The sequence below is a fragment of the Elephas maximus genome, chromosome 7, assembly GCF_024166365.1.
Source record: "Elephas maximus indicus isolate mEleMax1 chromosome 7, mEleMax1 primary haplotype, whole genome shotgun sequence".
Lineage (NCBI taxonomy): Eukaryota > Metazoa > Chordata > Mammalia > Proboscidea > Elephantidae > Elephas > Elephas maximus.
The window spans coordinates 107,034,809-107,055,382 of record NC_064825.1 but is presented as its reverse complement, the minus strand read 5'-3'; the positions used below and the strand labels follow the sequence as shown (position 1 = coordinate 107,055,382).

At 36.3% G+C, this 20,574-nt stretch overlaps 1 pseudogene; it reads right to left on the bottom strand.

Annotated features, from left to right (window-relative positions):
* Positions 1-1,405: 1,405 nt before the first annotated feature.
* LOC126080240 (olfactory receptor 8K3-like) lies at positions 1,406-2,359 on the bottom strand (annotated as a pseudogene).
* Between the last annotated feature and the right edge of the window lie 18,215 nt (positions 2,360-20,574).

Genomic DNA, 20,574 nt, shown 5'->3' with positions numbered 1-20,574 from the left:
GTGTATTTTAAATTTCCATTTTGATATTCTCTTTTTAAATGGTATTTTTCTCACATGTTTTCTAGTCTCTACATATATGGAAAAATATCGTAACTCACCTTGCAGGGTCCTATCCTAAAACCCAGATTGCAGTCTTTTATAAAAACAACTTTAGCATATCTAAAATTTAATTTTTTTCTCATTACTAATTTTTTTGAATATTAAAAGAATAAGAAAATAGAAATGGAAAATTAGGAGGGAATATGGAGCAACTATGTCCAGAAATCATGGCAAATATAGAAAATGCTACATATCACACTTCACCCACTAGAAACACAGCATAGTCCGAACCATGGGTAATCTCCTTATGCTTCTTCCAAGCAGGATAATCAAAATGATGAGTTCAAACAATAGACTCTGATCAAAACACACGCTCATATTGTTCAGATTGAAGAAAATCCAGCCAAACAAAAGCAAGGCAACAAACATAACTCATCATACAATAGACTTCTTATGCAAGGGTACAGAAACAATTAGAAAATCACTTCTAAACAAGACTAATTATTGTTTTCTAGAGAGATAAGGATAACAATCTATGAGACAAAAGCACGGATTTAGGAAGCAATATCTGTCCTGAAGAGACAAAATGAAAAAACCTGGAAACTTCTGTGACTGACCTCAATAAATCTGTCTTAACTTATATATCCACTGATACAGGCAAAATTGGCTAATTTGGACAAAACCAGATACTCAGCTGATCCTGTGGAATATAATTTTATTTTGTTTATACTAATATTACAATATAGTAATAATAAAAAATAAATAAAGTATATGGACTCTAAGGGCTCAAATACGAAAGTAGAGGCACTGATGATGAAAGACAGTGATTTCAAGGTTTAGAAAGTGGACATTTGAGCAAATTCATTTAACTGAGTACTCGAACCAACCCACCCCAGTGAGCCTTGTTTTAATCAGGATTAGCCACCCAGGGCAGAGTGTAAGAAATAAAATAGGAGGTGTGTGTGAGCATGCATACACACATACACACTTTCTATATATATATTTTTTCTACTAGATAAGGAAAACACCAGGTATTTGGAAATCTTCCTGTATCTATTAGTTTCACTATCTCACTCAACATATTCAATGTTCTTATTAAAAAAAAAAAAAAAAAAGTAACAACCTCCAGACATTCTAGTATGCTATCAACTTTCTTAATTATTATGCTTATAATGCATCGCTCCTGCTCAAGGAAGGCAATGCTTGTACTGTTTGATTTATTAATCTACTCACAGCCTTAGTAGAGTGACTGGTAGAAGGCAGAAACAGAAATACATGTTATCTGTGATTTTGTGCTTCCTATCCCCTCTGGAGGCCCACAGAAAAAAAGTTTAAAGCACAAAATGTAATTTATATAAATCAAAAGTTATAGTGAATGTCGAGAAAATATATTGCATAATTGTTCTAAAGCTCTATGTAAGGCATATTTTACATTTTTATTCCTCAAACTGTAGATCAAGGGATTCAACATGGGGATCACCAGGGTGTAAAATATGGAAGCCACTTTATCAGTGTCAAAGGACTGACTGGACTTGGGCTGCAGATACATAAAGATTAAAGTCCCATAGAACACTACCACCACAGTCAGGTGGGATCCACAGGTGGAGAAGGCCTTGTGCCTGCCCTCAGCTGAGTTTAGCCTGAGAATGGATGCAATTATGACAATGTAAGAAACAAGAACTATTAGGAGGGATGAAATCAAATCAAAAACAGATAAGATGAGAATGACCAATTTGATTTCATGTGTGTCTGAGCAGAGCAAAGATACTAAGGGGAGAATATCACAATAGAAATGCCGGATGACATTGTGGCCACAGAAGGATTAATTAAAAATCTTTATGGTGACCAGGAGAGAAACAAATGAGCTGTAGAGATAGGAGATTGCAACCAGCACCAAACACATCCTTTGTGACATGATGACTGTGTAGCACAAAGGGTTACAGATAGCCACATAGCAGTCGTAGGACATTACTGACAGAAGAAAAAATTCACTAATTATGAACATGTTAACAAAAACTAACTGTGTAGCACAAAAATAACAGGAGATAGTTTTTTCATCCACAACAAAATTTGCCAACATTTTTGGTCCCACAGCTGTTGAGTAACCAAGATCAGTGTTAGCCAGGTGTCTGAGAAAAAAGTACATGGGAGTTTGTAGCTTGGAGTCCATCTTGGTGAGGATGATGATGCCCAAGTTGCCCATCACTGAGATCATGAAGATGATGAGGAACAGCCCGAACAATGGAGCCTGCAGCTCTGGGCGGTCTGTGATTCCCATCAGAATGAATTCATTCAGCACTGTTAGATTGTGTTTGTTCATCTAGGTCTATCAGGAAACCTAGTCTGGATAGAGACATCAGCATAGTCAATAGGGTTTTTGTAGCATCATCTGATAGATCTTTAGTATACAAAGGCAATATGCTAAATGAATAAGATAAATCCGAACCCTCCAATACAGTTATTTGAAATTAATCCCACCTCCCACAAATAAAGTATAGGCACATGAATATAGAGAGAGAAGGAAAGAGGGAAAGAAAGAGAAATCTAACTTGTTATCAAGTGGGTAAAATCTGCTCCCCAAAGAACATTTGTCAATGCCTGGGACATTTTGGATGTCAGAACTAGGAGAAGGGTGCTACAGGTAACTAAAGGAAGCCTGGGATGTTACTAAACATTCTACTATATGCCGGGTAACTCCACACAATAAGAAAATTTCCAGTCCAAACTGTCACTATGGCAGAAGTTGAGAAACTCTGATATAAACATAGAGATAGACACAGGTAAGGACATAGTTGTAAGTGTAGATGAACATGTATAGGTAGACGTACATATATGTACATACACATGAACATATACACAACACATAATCATATACAGGTACACATACATGCACATAGATGGGATTCCTGGTGGAGCAGTGGTTAAGAGCTTGGCTGATGTTTCTCATCAAGAGATTGGCAAAAATCTACATTTATACATTATTTAAATATACATTATATATTAAAATTACACTTAAGAGGGACATAGAAAGAGCCTAGAACCTGCTTATAACTAAGGATTTGAAAGGACATCAACATTGGAGACTGAATACTGTAGCTTCATTATTCTGCTACAGTATTTTTAATACTGCATATGCTTCCTTTACTTTCATATTTGAGCTCTATTATTCACATAATTAGGCCACCTGGGTGGGACAAACAGTTAAACACTCAGCTGCAAACTGAAAGGTTATGGGATCGAATCTACTCAGAGGCACCTTGGAAGAAAGAAAGATCTACTTCTGAAAGTTCACAGCCATTGAAAAACTATGCAACACAGTTTTCTGACACACACTGGGTAGGACTGAGGCAAAATAGACTCCTGGACTTTTTTTTTTTTTTTAGTTTTTTATTCACATAATTACTTATATAAAGTAAAAATATTATTTAGTCATAATGTTTCAAAGATACTTATGAGAATTTAGCCTCTGAAACAAAGTGTGAATATTCAAAAAAATTAATAATGCAAAAAAAAAAGGCACAGAGATCCTAGTCTCAGGCACTACTGAAAAGTGGAATGCACACAGAGCTGCCTCAGAAATCTTACTATTTTGCAATGACTTTGCTATTGAATAAAGGTGGAACCTTGCAAGTGTCACTGAAACATTTCTCTTATTGGTAAAATATGGAAACAGTCTTTTTACCTGTAATGAATCATCTGGCTTGACTCCCCGAGGTGTTTCTTAGCATGGCAGAGTGAGAAGAATTTATGGATTTTTTTTTCACCCTTGGAGATTCTCCCTGAGGACATGCCAAGCAATTTGTTGATTGTTCCTGAAGCATTTGAAAGCTTAACAAAATACCTGGGGGTTGTTATTTAATTGTCCAGGACATTTTGTATTCACCAGTGACCAAAATTATATTGATAGAGTCTGTGTGCATGTCTGTGTTTATCTATTTCATATAGTCTTGCATTTTACTTTGTTAGCATTCCATTTTTACCACACGGGGATCTGGATTAAAATATTGTATCTGTAAAACAGAACTGTCAATATTCCCATTTCTACACTGGCCTCTACTAATGGATGACAAAATGAAGCTATGCTTAAACACTTTCCTACTGCATTATTTCAAAGACTTAAACGGAATAAAAGTAATGCATTGTGCATATGTGAGATAGCACTTCCTAGTTTACTGTTATTTTTGTTTTTGTTGCTGTTATTGCTATTTTCAAGGTTTCTTTTTTTTTTTGTTTTCCTTTTTGACCTCAGGAACAGAAATGTTACCCTTGTTTCTCATTTCATAGTCAATTGCCATCATGTGTTTATGTTTTTTGCTTGTTTGTTTTATTTTCCATCACTGTATTTCAGTATTTTATGTTTTTTCATTTTGTCCAATCCTCATTCCAGAACTTATTTCTCACCTTAATAAATGTTCTGTTATGCTTGATATAATGTTCTACCATATCAACACACCCTCATGAAGTGCGATATTGTGTGGAATGTTTCATTATGAATATATATTTACAGTGCTATAAATATTTTTGCTGCATTTGTGGTTGTAAATATTTCCAATATATCCCTTGGTGACCTTTTTTTTTTCTTCTTATTTCTCCTATATAATGGTATGTATGTGGCGTAAAAATTAAAAAAAAAAAATTATTTTATGTGGCGTAGTGGTTAAGAGTCCAGCTGTTAACCAAAAGATCGGCGGTTCAAGCCCACCAGGTGCTCCTTGGAAACCCTGTGGGCAGTTCTACTTTGTCCTATAGGATCATTATGAGTCAAAAACAACTCGACATCATTGGATTTTGGTTATATATTTGTATATATATACATAAAACTCACTGCTAAGTGAAAAGTCAGCTGTTTGAACCTACTAGCCTTCCTGGGGAGAAAAGACCTGGTCATCTGCACCCATAAAGATTACAGCCTAAGCAACACTGTGGGACATTTCTACTCTGTCCTGTGCATTGCTATAATTTTCAATTGACTGAATGACACCTAACAAAACAAAGTCTTGAATGGTACCTATTTTGTTGCCTCCAACAGAACACTGCCTGACTTTCTTGCTTCAGGCACGTTATCAGGAAAGACCAGTTTCTGGGTGAGGACATCATGTTTGGCGAAGTAGAGGGCCAGTAAGAATGAAGGAACCTCTCCATGAGATGAATTGACACAGTGGCTCCAACAATGAACTTTAACATACTGATGATTGCGAGGATAGGACAGGGCCAGGCAATGTTCTGTGCTGTTTTACATAACGTCACCCTGAGTTAAGGTAACTCAGTGACAGGTAACAACAACAACAACCTCTTGTGATTGACTGTTTTCACTTCACATGATTCTATTGAGGTCCATCCACGATGATGTGTGTATCAATACTTCGTTCTTTTTTACTGCTGAGTATGACTTTAGGTATGGATTTAGGACAGTTTAATTACCCATTACCCACAGAAGGACATTATGGGTTGTTACTAGTTTTTAGCTATTATAAAAATTGTTTCTTTGAACATTTGCCTAAGGATTTTTGTATGAACATAAGTTTTCACATGTGTGGGATAAATGTCTCTGTGTGGGTTGTTTTAATTGTGACAAACCCTGATGTATCAATTTGTACTTTTCATCCATGTATTTGTATGTACCAATAATTCAGTAAATAATTCAGTAGTTTTTATTACTGTGTGGTGTTAACTTGCTTGGAAATACCACAATTTATCCATCCATTCTCAACTAGATGAACATTTGGGTTGATTCTAGTTTTTGAGTTTTACAAACAAACTTGTTATAGACATTTGTATACATGCATTTATAAGGATAAATGCTCTCATTTCACTTAGGCAGATATGAGTAAATTGGTTAAAATTCAGGGTAAAACAATGTTCAGCTTTTTAAGACCCTGGTACTTAAAACAAATTATTTTTTTAAGTATTTTTATCAATTTAATTTTCCACTAACAGTTTATGAATGTTCTGTTTTCCCCGCAAACTTACCAGACACCTGATATTCTAATAACCCACCCCAGTGCCGTCGAGTCATCAGTGAATTTCAGGTTAAACCCTGGTGAGATAACAACAGATGTATAGTTATCTCACCAGGTTTTAACCTGAAATTCACTGGTGGATAATGAACTGAACATTTTTAACGTGTTTATTTGCCAGCTGAATATGTCTTAAAAATAAGTGAATGTTCATTTTTTATGATTTTTTATGGACTGTTTCTTTTCTTTTTCTTTTATTATTATTATTGTTGAGTTTTGAGGCCTTTCTCTGTATATATTATGAAGCCCTGGTGGAACAGTGGTTAAAGAGCTGGATGGCTAACCAAAAGTTTGGCACTTCGAATCTACCACCCAATCCTTGAAAACCTTGTGAGACAGTTCTAATCTTTCCTATAGGGTTGTTATGAGTCAGAATCTACTCCATAGCAATGGGGGGGGGGTGGTTGGGTGAGGGGAGGGACATATATATTATGGACACAGACCATTTATGAGATACACTATTTGAAAATATAATCTCCCAGAATATGACTTGTTTTTATAAAGTGTCTTTTGAAGAGCAGAAGTTTAATATTTCCTGTTGTCAAACTTTTTATGAATTTCATTTTTGGTGTTATAGCTACGAAATCTCCAAACGTATCTACAGAATCAATGAAAGCCTACTTAAAATCCAAAAAAACTGTTTCTTTTTTAAAAATAAAATTATAAGCTGAGAATAAATTCACAAATAAATGCTAGGTTAATTTTTTAGTTCTATGACTGTATTGTAGGCTCTATTAGATTTTTTACATAAAAAATCATGTCATGTATCAATAAATAAAGTTTTCCTCCTTCTCTTCCAATCTTGATGTTTTCTATTTATTTATTTAATTCTGTATCGCCTTATTGTGTGGCCTTGAACAGCCACTAAATGTGGAATAGATTTGGTGAGAGTAGATTTACTTGTTTTGATCCTGGTCTTACTGGGAATGTATTCAGTCTTTCATACCATGTGTGATGGTAGCTGTAGGTTGTTCATGGGTGCCCTCTATCAGTTTGAGGAAGCTCCATTTTAATACTAGATTGGTTAAGGTTTTATCACAATTATTGGTACTTTTAAAATGCTTCTCTACATCTATTGTATGTTTTCCTTGGCATTTTTATTTGTAATTATGGAGAATGTCAATAAATGATTTTTTAATGCAAAACTGTCCATGCATTTCTGAAGCATGCTTATTTGATGTACTATTTTCTTTACATATTGCCAGACTCAATTTCTTAATTTTTACTTTAGATTTTTCATGGATGTGCTCTGTTGTTTTCTTTTAATGCCTTTGTCTGCCTTTGATATCAGAGTAAAGCTATCCTCATATAGGAAATGCAAAACACCCCTCTTCAGTTTTAGAGAAGAGTTTGTGTACAATTGGTTAATTCTTTTTCACTAAAAGCTTATCCGAAGTTACCAATCCAGCCACTTGGAATGGTTGTGAATGGGGTGTGTTTTAAATTTCCATTTTGATATCCTGTCTTTACAAATGATATTTTTCTCATGTGTTTTCTAGTCTCTACATACTTGCAAATATATCATAACCTACCTCATAGGATCCTAACCTCAAATACAGATTGGATTATTTTTTAAAGACAAAAAAAAAAAAGCCTTAACATATCTAAAATTTATTTTTTTCTCATTACAATTTTTTTTTGAATATTAAAAGAGTAAGAATAAAAAAATATGCAGGAAAATTTAGAGGGAATATGGAGCAACTATGTTCAGAAATCATGGCAAATATATAAAATGCTACCTATTACACCTCACTCACTAGAAACACAGCATGACCCAAACCATGGATTATCTCCTTATGCTTCTTCCAAGCAGAGTAATTGGAATGATGAATTCAAACAACAGATACTGATTGAACTAAAGTTCACACTCATGTTCATCGAGCTTAAGAAAATCCAGCCAAACAAAAACAAGGCAACAAACCTAACTCATCCTACAATAGACCTCTTATGCAAGGGCACATAAACAATTAGAAAATGACTTCTAAACAAGAGTAATTGTTCTTTTCTAGAGAGTTAAGGATAAATTCTACGGCCGACCTCAAAAATTTACCTTAACAGGTATACCCACTGATACAGACAAAATGGGCTAACTTAGACAAAAGCAGATACCGAGCTGATCTCACTGAATATAAGTTTATTTTTTTACTGTTTATACTAATATTACAATATAGTAATAATAAAAATAATAACAAAGTAAACAGACTCTAAGGGCTCAAATATGAAAGTAAAGGCAGGGTTTAGAAACTGGACCTTTGAGCAAATTCAAATGACTGAGTACTTTAAATCAACCCACCACACTGAGCCTTCTTTTAATCAGAATTAGCTACCCAGGGCTGAGTGTCAGCAATAAAACAGAAAGTTTGTGGAAGTGTGCACGCGGGCATGAGCACATACACACTTTCTCCTTTTTTTTTTTTTCCTAGTACGTGAGGAAAACACCAGGTACTTGGAAATCTTCCTGTATCTATTACAGCTTCACTATTCCACTGAAGATATTCAATTTTCTTTTTTTAAAAAACTACCAACTTTCTTAATTATTATACTCATATTGAATCACTCCTGCTCAAAGAAGGCAATGCTTTGTACTGCTTCATTTATTAATCTACTTACAGCTCTTAGTAGAGTGACTGGTAGAAGGCAATATAGAAATATATGTTGAACTTTTCTGTGCATTCTGTGCTTGCTATTCCCTCTGGAGGCACACAGAAAGAAGTTTAAAGCCCAAATGTAAATTATATGAATCATATGTTAGAGTGAACTTTGAGAGAATATATTGCATAATCGTCCTAAAGCCCTATGTAAGGCATATTTTACATCTCTATTCCTCAAACTGTAGATCAAGGGATTCAACATGGGGATCACCAGGGTGTAAAATATGGAAGCCATTTTATCAGTGTCAAAGGAATGACTCGACTTGGGCTTCAGATACATAAAGATTAAGGTCCCATAGAACACTACCACCACAGTCAGGTGGGATTCACAGGTGGAGAAGGCCTTGTGCCTGCCCTCAGCTGAGCTCAGACTGAGAATGGATACAATTATGAGTATGTAAGAATCAAGAACTATTAGAAGGGATGAAATCAAATCAAAAACAGATAAGATGAAAATGACCAATTTGATCTCATGCGTGTCTGAGCACAGCAAAGATAACAAGGGGAGAATGTCACAGTAGAAATGCCTGATGACATTGTGGCCACAGAAGGATAAATTAAAAATCTTTATAGTACCAGAAGAGAAATAAATGTGCTGTAGAGATAAGGGATTGCCACCAGCACAGAACACAACCCTCGTGACATGATGATGGTGTAGCACAAAGGGTTACAGATGGCCACATAGTGGTCGTAGGACATTGCTGACAGAATAAACAATTCAGTAGTTATGAATACCATAAAGAAAACTTGCTGTATAGCACAAAAATAATATGAGAATTTATTTTCATCCACAACAAAATTTGCCAGCATTTTGGGTCCCACGGCTGTGGAATAACCAAGATCAGTGATAGCCAGGTGTCTGAGAAAAAAGTACATGGGAGTTTGTAGCCTGGAGCCTATCTTGGTGAGGATGATGATGCCCAAGTTGCCCACCACTGAAATCATGTAGATGATGAGGAGCAGCCCAAACAATGGAGCCTGCAGCTCTGAGCGGTCTGTGATTCCCGTCAGAATGAATTCATTCAGCGCTGTTAGATTATGTTTGTCCATCTTGGTTTATCGGTTAACTTGTTCTGAATGGAGACATCAGCATCATCAATAGATTTTATGCAATATTGTCTGGTAGGTTTTTGTATACAAAACCAGCAGGAATAGTATAAATCCAAACATTCTATTTTAGGATATTTGAATACATATCCAACTGACACAAATTTTACACACCTATATTAGATAGATTGATGGATACATTGGTAGATAGATGAAACAAAAATGAATAATATGTTAAATTTTTAGGTGTTAGGTACATAGATATTTACTATATTCTTCTTAAAACTTTTATCTTTTTCACATACCTAAAAAATACACAGATACATTTTGAACCCTGTCCTTCAAAATACTATCTTATGAAAACTCATATATATATATAGATGATCCAGAATGGAACAATCAACATACTAGACAGGTTTTCAATAGATACATAATTGATCACAGTGGAAATTATTTGTCTTTATACAAGAAAACATGCCTAAAGATATATGTACATTGATGCAACTTCTGCTATACCTCCATTTGTAATGCATACAGTGCGGTGCTTTGGACAAATAACATAAGTTATGTGAATCTTTTTATCCCCATCTGAAAAATCATATTCTGTCTCTTTTTTGCAGGGTTGTTAGGAAGGATAAATGAGAGTTAAAGGCTTCAATGTGTCTACGATGTTTGAAAATAATTCTAAAATAGTGTGTCTACACTATTTGTCTACTTATTTGTGTTTCTGTCTGTATATCTATCATCTATCATCATCATCATCTGTTGTTTCTTGTTGTTGACAGTAATAACTTGGAATTATTATTTTTTGTTGTTAATTGTTTTGATCTTTAAGATATTTATAGGTATATTGTTCTGGACTGTGACTTAAGATCTTTGTCACCATTTTCAGGATGAATAGGTTCATTAAAATGTTATCCTTGTGAGTGACCCCAGCCCTATATTCCATAACACCTATTCTATGACTAAAGTGTCTAAAAGTGTCATTCTTCAGATTACTTTCTTTTCTGGTCTAATTAAAATACTTTCATTTCTAGTTGGGCATTTGTATTGCAACTGACACATTCTAGGTTTTTTGTAAGAAATCAGGTGTATATATTTTTTCTCATGGAGAAACCTAAGACATATGAGGAAACCTGAATAGTGAAAACTTGATGCCATAAACTTCCGCTTGTAAAAAAGTATCCTCTACTTTCATGAAAAAGAAAGTTTAGAAAATCACAATATGATACAGTAGCATAGGAGAAGAAAAAAAATGTACCGATGATGACATCTATGGGAATTCCCAGAAGTTATTCAAAAACTTTTGAACATGAAACATGCTCTGTTAAACACTGGAACTCCTATGTGGCATGATATATCATGGATAAATTTAAGTATAATCTTTAAAAAAGTGCATCTGAATATACCACAGAGGTTTTAAAAATAAAAGAATAGCCCTGCAGGTCAATATACCAAAATAATAGGTTTAAAACTCTGTGATCATCACTGCCTCATATGAATATGTGTGTATCTACACCTCCATCTATCTCTCTACCTCTCTCTTATCTCTCTACCTATCAATCTATCCATTTATGTATCTGTTTACATATCTATTTTATATCTGGGATGTATCTATTCCTGAACACTATGAGTAGTGCAGTCTCTGAGTAAATTATTAGTCAACAAATTCAGACATTAAATTTCATACCATTAAATTACAAAAGTGAATAAATGAAGTGCATTTTTATCTCATGTAAAACATATCAAGAATAATGGTGGAAAGCAGACTGAATTGAATTAAAATTATTGATATTTTTCTGTGGCTTTGCTATCATATAAAAATGAGGCTGTGAAACTGTGACTAAAATATTCTAGATGCTAGTAAAACATGCTAATTTATAAACAAATTCTACCTTTTACCTGTAATGAATCTGTTTTCACACGTTGAGCATATTCCACCTGAGTTTAGAGGTCATCTCAAGAATAGATTTGACATATTGAACACTAATGACTGAAGATTAGACAAGTTTGGAATGACATCAAGCATAGTAGATGAAGAATGCAACATGGCGTAGAGGAAACAATATATACTTTTCTCTCAGTCTTTGAGCATCTCCCTGGGGAGATACCAAGCAATGTGTTAATTACATCTGAAGCACCTGAAAGCTTAATGAAATGTGTAGCATATTTGTTAATTTTCTAAACAAATTGTATTCACCAGGAAGTAAATCTCTTTTAGATATATTTATTCATTTTTTCTCAGTTAAGTTTCAATTTACCCATCCAAGGATCTAGAGTAAAATATTTTACCTTTAGTTCAGGCCATACTCAATATTCCCCCATTTGCTTAGTGTTCTAAAATGGAATTAAACTAGTACATTTCATAAATATAATGCACCCTTTCTTTGTGTTTTATTTCTTATATTTTCAGTATTTTTTTTTTTAACTTGGGAACAGATATTAGTCACTTCGACACCTCCTGTTATTCCAAGTTTTCTTTTTAAGTCTTCTCTCATTTTATTTTATTAGATGAACATATTCTATTTTATGGGCATGACTCAACATGAGAAGAAACAGCTGCGTACATCCATTAATAATTGGAACATGGAATATACGGAGTCTGAATCTCAGCAAAGTGAAAGTTGTAAAAATGAAATACATAAAGATCAGTCTCCTAGGCATTAGTGAGCTGAAATGGACTGGTCTTGTACATTTCAAATTGGACAGTTACATGATATACGGCACCAGGATGAAGAATAGAAGAGGAATGACATCACACTCATCCTCAAAAAGAACATTTCAAGATACCTGTCATGAAGCGCAATGCTGTCAGTGATAGGATAATCTCCAAAAGCCTCCAAAGAACATAAGTTAGTACTACTAGTACTCAAGTTTCCTCACCGAGCACTAATGCCAAAAATGAGGAAATTGAAGACTTTACTAACTTATGAAGTCTGAAATACAGCAAAATTGCAATCAAGATGCATTAATCATTAAGAGTGGATTATAATGTGAAAGTCAGAAAAAAAGAAGTATTTGTACCTGGAAAATGTGGCCTTGGTGAAAGAAATAATGCCAGAGATTACATGTTGGAATATTGCAAGACCAACAAATTCTTCACCACAAATAGCTTTTTTCAAGAACAGAAACAGAGAGCACACAAGTGAGCCTTGCCAAATGGAATATACAGGAATCAAACCGACTGCACCTGTTGAAACAATATCATCAGTCAGAACCAAGCCAGGGGCCAACAGCAGAACAGACCGTTGATCACTCATACGCAAGTACAAATTGAAGCTGAAAAAAAATTAGAGCAAGTCAAGAGAGCCACAATACAACCTTGAGTGTATTCCACCTGAGTTTAGAGATCATCTCAGGGATAAATTTCACACATTGAAGACTAATGACCAAAGATTAGACAAGTTTGGAATGACATCAAGCATCATAGATGAGGAATGCAAAAGGTCATTAAAAAGGAAAGAAAGAGAAAACTAAAATGGATATCAGAAGAGACTCTGAAACTTGTTCTTGAACACAGAGTAACTAACGGGAAGGGAAAAAATAATGAAGTTAAAAACTGAACTGAAGATTTCCAAAGGGCAGCTCAAGAACACAAATTAAAGTTTTATAATGAAATGGGCAAAGATCTGGAGTTAAAAACAGAAAAGGGAAGAATATGGTCAACATTTTTCGAGCTGAAAGAACTGAAGAAAAAATTCAAGCCATGTGAGTGAATAATATAATATGTTATTCACATCTTAATAAAGGTTTTAATAAATCAAAGTAACAAGAAGAAAAAAGCCAATTTATCTTACTTTCTAGATATGAATTGAGTGATGTATCTATGTATAAGCACTTTAAAAGATGCAGAACCCGTATTTTCTCTAGCAGATATTAAATGTTTTTATCGCTAACAAAATCATGAAAATTTACTGACTTTGTAAAAAATAAAGCCTTGAAAAAATCCTTATATTTTATTTCTCTGTCTGCCATTTTAAAATAAGTTCAAAATTTCCATAGAATCAATTGGTTAAGATAGACAAAAGAAAGTTTAATGAAAGAATGAGTTTTAAAAATACCTGCATTTTCTATGAGAGAGTTTTAATCTAGGATGGACTAATTTCTATTGCTTCAAGTAATAAATTAACATTTTAGGCTAAGAAGTATGTAAATAGAGAAATATCTGATCTTATACTTTGCTTTTATTTCATATGTTGCACATGTTTGCTGGGTTTTAAGTAATTTATCATACTAAATATTTTTATTCTTCACATCAAGGAGAATATACAAGTTTGTTATTGTTGTTAGGTGGCGTTTTGTGTAGGTAAGACTGGCTATGAATACAAGGTGGACTTCTGTTAGAATATGGCACTGTGGAAACTGGGAGAAACACCATATGTTGTAGTGAAAGCCATGCCTCTCCCAGCTCTAGGAAAGTGTCAGTCACATATGCTGGAAATTCGAGTATCACTTCTCCTGTCCCTTGACTTCTGAGTCTTCCCTACCTCAAAGCATTTCTGTTCAGCTCTCCACTGGTTTACTCTTTCTCTAGGGAATCCAGCCATGTAGGTAGTAGAAATTTGTCAATTCCCTCAGCTCCCTCTGCTTGGTGGTAACTTTCTCTAATAGAGAAATTATATGCAGGTACTATTTGACACGTGGTTGGAGGGACCAATCCCTGGAGGAGGACATCATGGTTGCCATACTAGAGGGTCGGGAAAAATAGGAAGTCCTTCAGTGAGATGGATTGACACAGCCCCACAACGGGCTCAGACATAGCAAGGATTGTGAGGTGGTGCAGGACAGGGCACCCTTTTCTTCTGTTGTTCATGGGATTTCTGTGATTAGAACCCACCCGATGACACCTCACAAAAAGAAGTATTAAGATTATTGGGGAATATTGAATATTTTAATGAATGACAGTTTAGTTCTTATTCTAATTTCAATAATATTTAACCTGTATACTCAAGCTCCTCAGTATCTCTTAACATTCTCTCTCTTTTTCTCTGTCTTATCTTCAGGAGCCCCTTCAATGAAAACCTATATAGGTAGATTAGACATGTTTTTTTCCTTTGGGTTGATGGATATTCCCAAATTGTGTATTGTTCCTTTTGATCTGCATGATTACTTTGGTGGGAAGCTCTTGGATGTTTATGGTAATCATGGCAATATCCAATATACTGCAAATTTTGGTTCTTTCACATTTTTGGCATGTGCTGGCTGGCACATTGTGGCCCATACCCATAACCACAGGACCACTTCATGCTTGACACCCGGCCCTGCTGATCTCTGGCAGTGTCCTTCCATGCTGTAATTGATGGGTGACTGTGTGGTCGGGGCCATCTGCACTCACCGTCCATTCTCTGGTGATACCTGCATCTGCCTGATGTCTTTATCAAAAGAAATTTGTGTTTGCAGTTTGCATAAGTTTCTTCTCAGCAAAAGAATGGGAGAGTCAGGCATATAGAGAAAAGAATCTGTTAATGACTTTCCTTATTTTTTTATTCTATAGAGCAGGTTAGGAGCTGGAGGAAGGGATGGTTCTCCCCTTACCTGAGACTCCAAGACAGACACAGTTCGATGGCAGGCTGCCTTTTTCAGGCTCAAAACAGAATGGGCTGCTCTGATATCCACTGGAAACTGTACAGTTCCTCCCGCCTCCACCTGCCACACACACACACCTTCATCATAACCAGTGGCTCAAGTGAAGACTTTCTTCTAGTCCTCCTCAGTTAGAGGCTTTACACACTAGCATCATGGGCCACTGAGCACCCCATGTTCTTTCTTTCCTCTGGGTAGGAACTTAGCGCTTCTCTCTTCCAGTGCCCACTCACTTTGCACTAGGTGCTCTGGTCTCAGCTTAGCGGGATTCAGGGCCTCCCAACTCCCTCTCTCTTCAGGGTCCCTCCTCTTCTTGAGCTGCCAGGAAACCAGTCATTTCCCTACAAGGTATTGTCCAGGAATGCAACCTGTCTCTTCTGATCGGTGATTTTTCTCTTTTCCTCTTCCTGATCCTGATAGGAATACACTTGGTAGGCAAGCTCAAAAAGACAAGATCCCCATCTCAACATCTTCCTCAAGTTTTTGGAGTTTTCTCTGTATATCCTGGGAGCTCTGTCTAATAAAAATCATATTCAGGATGTGAGCATTTTAAAGACTCTCAGAGTCTGTGTCTGAGAACCGTCTAAACGCTTCCTACACACACGTTACACACTTACACAACCTAGTTAGTTTTACCAGCCTAATAACTAATACCTAGAGCCTTTTACACCCTCAAGGGTCAATTCCTGCCACTTCTTGGGACTCTAAAGGCCTTACCTAGTAATTATCCTGTTATTTACCAAATAACTCCAAATATCTAGAGCCTTTCTTGCCCTTAATGGTTAATTCCTCCTGCTTCTTGGGCCTCTTCTAAGGTTTTATGTAGATACTTACCATATAACCCAGGTGCATTTCGTATCTTCCAAGAAGTCATTGTTGGGTCCCAGGCGAATCATCTACCAGGGCTACTGGAAGGTCTCTAGGAGAAATCTCCTGGTGGCACCAGATGTTGGGGTGGCCTGTTGTCCTAGCCACCTCTGGAAATGGGAAGATGACTACTGGCTGGCTCACCAGAAATGTTGCCCGCTGGAAACTTCAGGTTCTGCTCGGCACAACTCATCTCAGCCAATAAACAATAGACCAAAGTAGAAGAGTGGGAGAGTAGAAAGGTGTCTTTATTTCACTGTGCAAGGATGGGAAACAGTTGGGGCTGCTTCTGCCAAGACTGCTCAGACAGGCCAAGGGGAAAGATTACTTATAAGGGGTTTACAAATTGGAAGCTCATACAAGTTACCTCAGCAACATTATTATCCACATTGCACAGCTGCAATAAGGTTTACATGTAACTTCATGAATCACGTCTTCAGAATATGCTGGTTAAACTACAGCCAGAGCCATGGTCTTACTATATATGAGGACTGAAAGGTTGTCCTGAATGTCAACATGGTGTCTAAACTTGTTTTTGCCAATTTCCTCTAGTTTTGGGAAGCAGTTAAGGAGAAGGGAACCATGATTTTAATGTGAAGCTTTGCAGCAGCCAAGCAAAGGAACAAGGATTCTAATGTGAACTAGGGGTGTGTCAAGGAAGCTGCTCAAGGAAGTGGAATCTTCCCCAGCCTGGGGAGCTCTGTCTTCTCATGGCCATCTTCACCTTCTAAATGCTTCAAACTTTCAAAATATTTATGCTCACATGACATTCTAACAGACATCTTTTTCTTATATTCCAATGAACTATATTTATTCAAATTTCATTGGATATGCAGGGGATCTTCTTTCATGATATTGAACAAAGAAAATAATTTAGATTCTAGGAGCTTCAATAAAACCCTAGAAATGTTGGAAAAAAGAATACAGGAAAAATTTTGAGGAGTAATCTGGAGCAGCTATGTCATAAGGCAAGACAGCTGTATCCTTGCCACATAATAGACCTTACTTTAATTAGATATACAGCATCATATAAAACATGGAATTATCTCATTTTGCCTCTCATAAGTAGGGTGAACAAAAGTCCATGAAAATATAGTGCCTAATAAATATTGACCAAAGTTTAAGAAGGTCAAACCTATGAAACAGAATATCCTTTTACCCAAGGAAGTACGCATAAAATAATTGAATGAATATTTTAAAAAGTTTTTCATATAGATAAGAAAAGATAATTACCCATGAAACAAAAACAAACAAAAGGTAATTATTAAATAAGAACAAGTAGTGAGGAAGGAATCCCAAACCCGAGAGCAATTCTGGATGACATCAAGAAATTTATCTTAATTGGTATATACCCAAAGAAACCAGTGCACATTGATCAGAATATACATTAATTAAGATAAGCTTCTTGAGGTTATCCAGAGTTGCTCCCAGGTTTGGGATTCCTTCCCCACTCTTAGATCTAGGCAAAATGGGTTGATTAGAACAAAGTCAGATAGACAGCTGAACTTGTAAATTGCTAAATTGCAAGGTGCGTTGAGTTTACAGATTGATATGTGAAATTAAATGCATTAATAACAATGGAACTTCAAAGTTGAGAATCGGGGCACTTGAGCAAATTTAGATAACTTGAGTACTTCAAATCATCACACTATCCTGTGACTCCTTGCAACCTGGCCCAAATCTAATACTCCCCTCAGAAACTATGAAGACTAAAACACAAGGCAAGTGCTTACACAAACACACATACACAAACGAAAGAACTGACCCTGCAAAGCTCATTTTAATAGAAGAAAAAACACCAGAGTCATTGTAGCTCCACTTTTGTACCTAGTGCCTTTTCCCACTTCCACTCAGCATATCCACTCTCCTTTCCTGACTTCATGGTTCCCAACACATTCTCCTGGAGGTCTGATGGTGCACTGGTTAAGAACTTGGCTGCTAACCAAAAGGTCAGCATTTCAAATCCATCAGCTGCTTCTTGGAAACCCTATGGAACAGTTCTACCCTGTCCATTAAGTTTTCTATGACTCAGAATTGACTCAATGAGAAAAAGTCTTGTTTTCTAGCACATTCTCAAAAAAAAAAAAAAAAAAAACCCAAATGTACTGCTGTTGAGTAGATTCCAACTCCTAGCAGCCCAATAGGATAAAGTAGTACTCAAGCATAGGGTTTCCAAGACAGTAAATCTTTGTGGAAGGTGACTACCACATCTTTCTCCCATGGAGTGTCTAGTGGGTTTGAACTGGCGATCTTTCAGTTAGCAGCAGAGCAGTTTAGCCACTGCACCACAAGGGCCCCAACATGTTATTCTGCACTGTAACATTTACGTAGTTATTAAGCTTGTGATCCATCTTTTCCCTGCAAAGAAGACAAAGGTTTTTACTCTTTAGTTTCCTCTTTTGTTCACCAGTGCATTTAGAAGAGTGACTGACACATAGAAGTAAATTTGTTAACATGTGTGGAATGTATTTTTGCTCACTATACCCTATAGAGACACACAAACAAGGTTTGAAGCCCATGATATAAGAACCATTTGATGAGTTAAGTGGTAGAAAAGATATTGCTTAATTTATTTCATGTTCTACAAATGGCATGTTTTACATCTTTGTTTCTCAAGCTATATATCAAGGGATTTAACACTGGAATAACCAGGGTGTAAAATATGGAAGCCACTTTATCAGTTTCATAGGAATGACTGGACTCGGGATGCATGTATGTAAAGATTAAAGTCCCATAGAACACGACCACCATGGTCAGGTGGGATCCACAGGTGGAGAAGGCCTTGTGCCTGCCCTCTGCTGAGTTAATCCTGAGAGTGGCTAAAAAAACAAGCAGATAAGATACAAGAACTATTAGAAGGGTTGAAATCGAATCAATAGATGCTGAGATGAGAATGATCAATTCAATTTAATGTGTGTTTGAGCAGAGCAAAGATACTAAGGGGAGACAGTCACAGCAGAAAAGACTGATGACACTGTAGCCACAGAAGGATAAATTAAAAATCTTTATGGTTATAAGAAGAGAAACAAATGCACTTTAAAGATAGAGGATTGCCACCAGTACCCGACACACCCTTTGTGGCATGATGACTGTGTAGAGCAGAGGGTGACAGATGGCCACATAGCAGTCATAAGACATTGCTGACAGAATGAATAATTCACTAATGATGAACAAGGGAAAGAAAGCTAGCTGTATAGCACAAAAACAATAGGAGATTGTATTTTCATCTACAAAAAAATTCACCAACATTTTGGGTCCCACAGCTGTTGAGTAACCAAGATCAGTGATAGCCAGGTGTCTGAGAAAAAAGTACATGGGAGTTTGTAGCTTGGAGTCCATCTTGGTGAGGATGATGATGCCCAAGTTGCCCACCACTGAAATCATGTAGATGATGAGGAGCAGCCCGAACAATGGCGCCTGCAGCTCTGAGCGGTCTGTGATTCCCGTCAGAATGAATTCATTCAGCGCTATTAGATTGTGTTTGTCCATCCTGGTCTATCAGGAAACCTATTGTGGATAGAGACATCAGCATCGTCAACAGGGTTTATGTAGTATCCTCTGGTGGATTTTTAGTATACAAGGGCAATATGCTAAATGAATAAGATAAATCCAAAGTTTCCAGTAGAGATATTTGCAAGTAAACCCACCTCCCACCAATAAAGCATAAGTCCACGAAGAAAGAGAGAGAGAGAACCATGGGGAAAGAAAGGGAAACCTACCTTGTTATCTTTTTTTTTTACCTTGTTATCAGTCCGGGAAAATTTGCTCCCCAAAGAACATTTGTCAATGTCTGAGACATTTTGGATGTCACAACTAGGAGAAGGGAACTACAGGTATCTAATGGAAGCCTGGGATGTTGCTAAATATTTTATTATGTACAGGTAACTCCTCACAATAAGGAAATTTCCAGTCCAAATGTCACTGGAGGGGAAGATGAGAAACCCTGATATAGATATAGATACAGGTGTAAATGCAGATGTGCATGTAGTCCCAGATAAAGGTACAGGTGTAGGTATAGGTGTACATGTATGTGTACATGTGCTCGTAGGCATGTGTGTACTTGTATATGTACATATAGATGCACACACGCTCATGCACACACTCACGTTCATGCACATACACGTACACACATACACACACAGAGATGGGATCCCTGGCAGAGCAGTGGTTAAGGGCTTGGCTGCTAACCAAAAAGTCAGCTGTTTGGATCTATCAGCCACTCCTTAGAGACCCAAAGGGGAAGTTCTCCTCTGTTTTAAAGGGTCTCTATGAGTCAGGATCGAACTGATGACAATGGGCTTGGATTTTTTTTTTAATATACAGATAAATATATGAAGCAAAAATTTAAAAAATATTAAAAATGTTAGGTG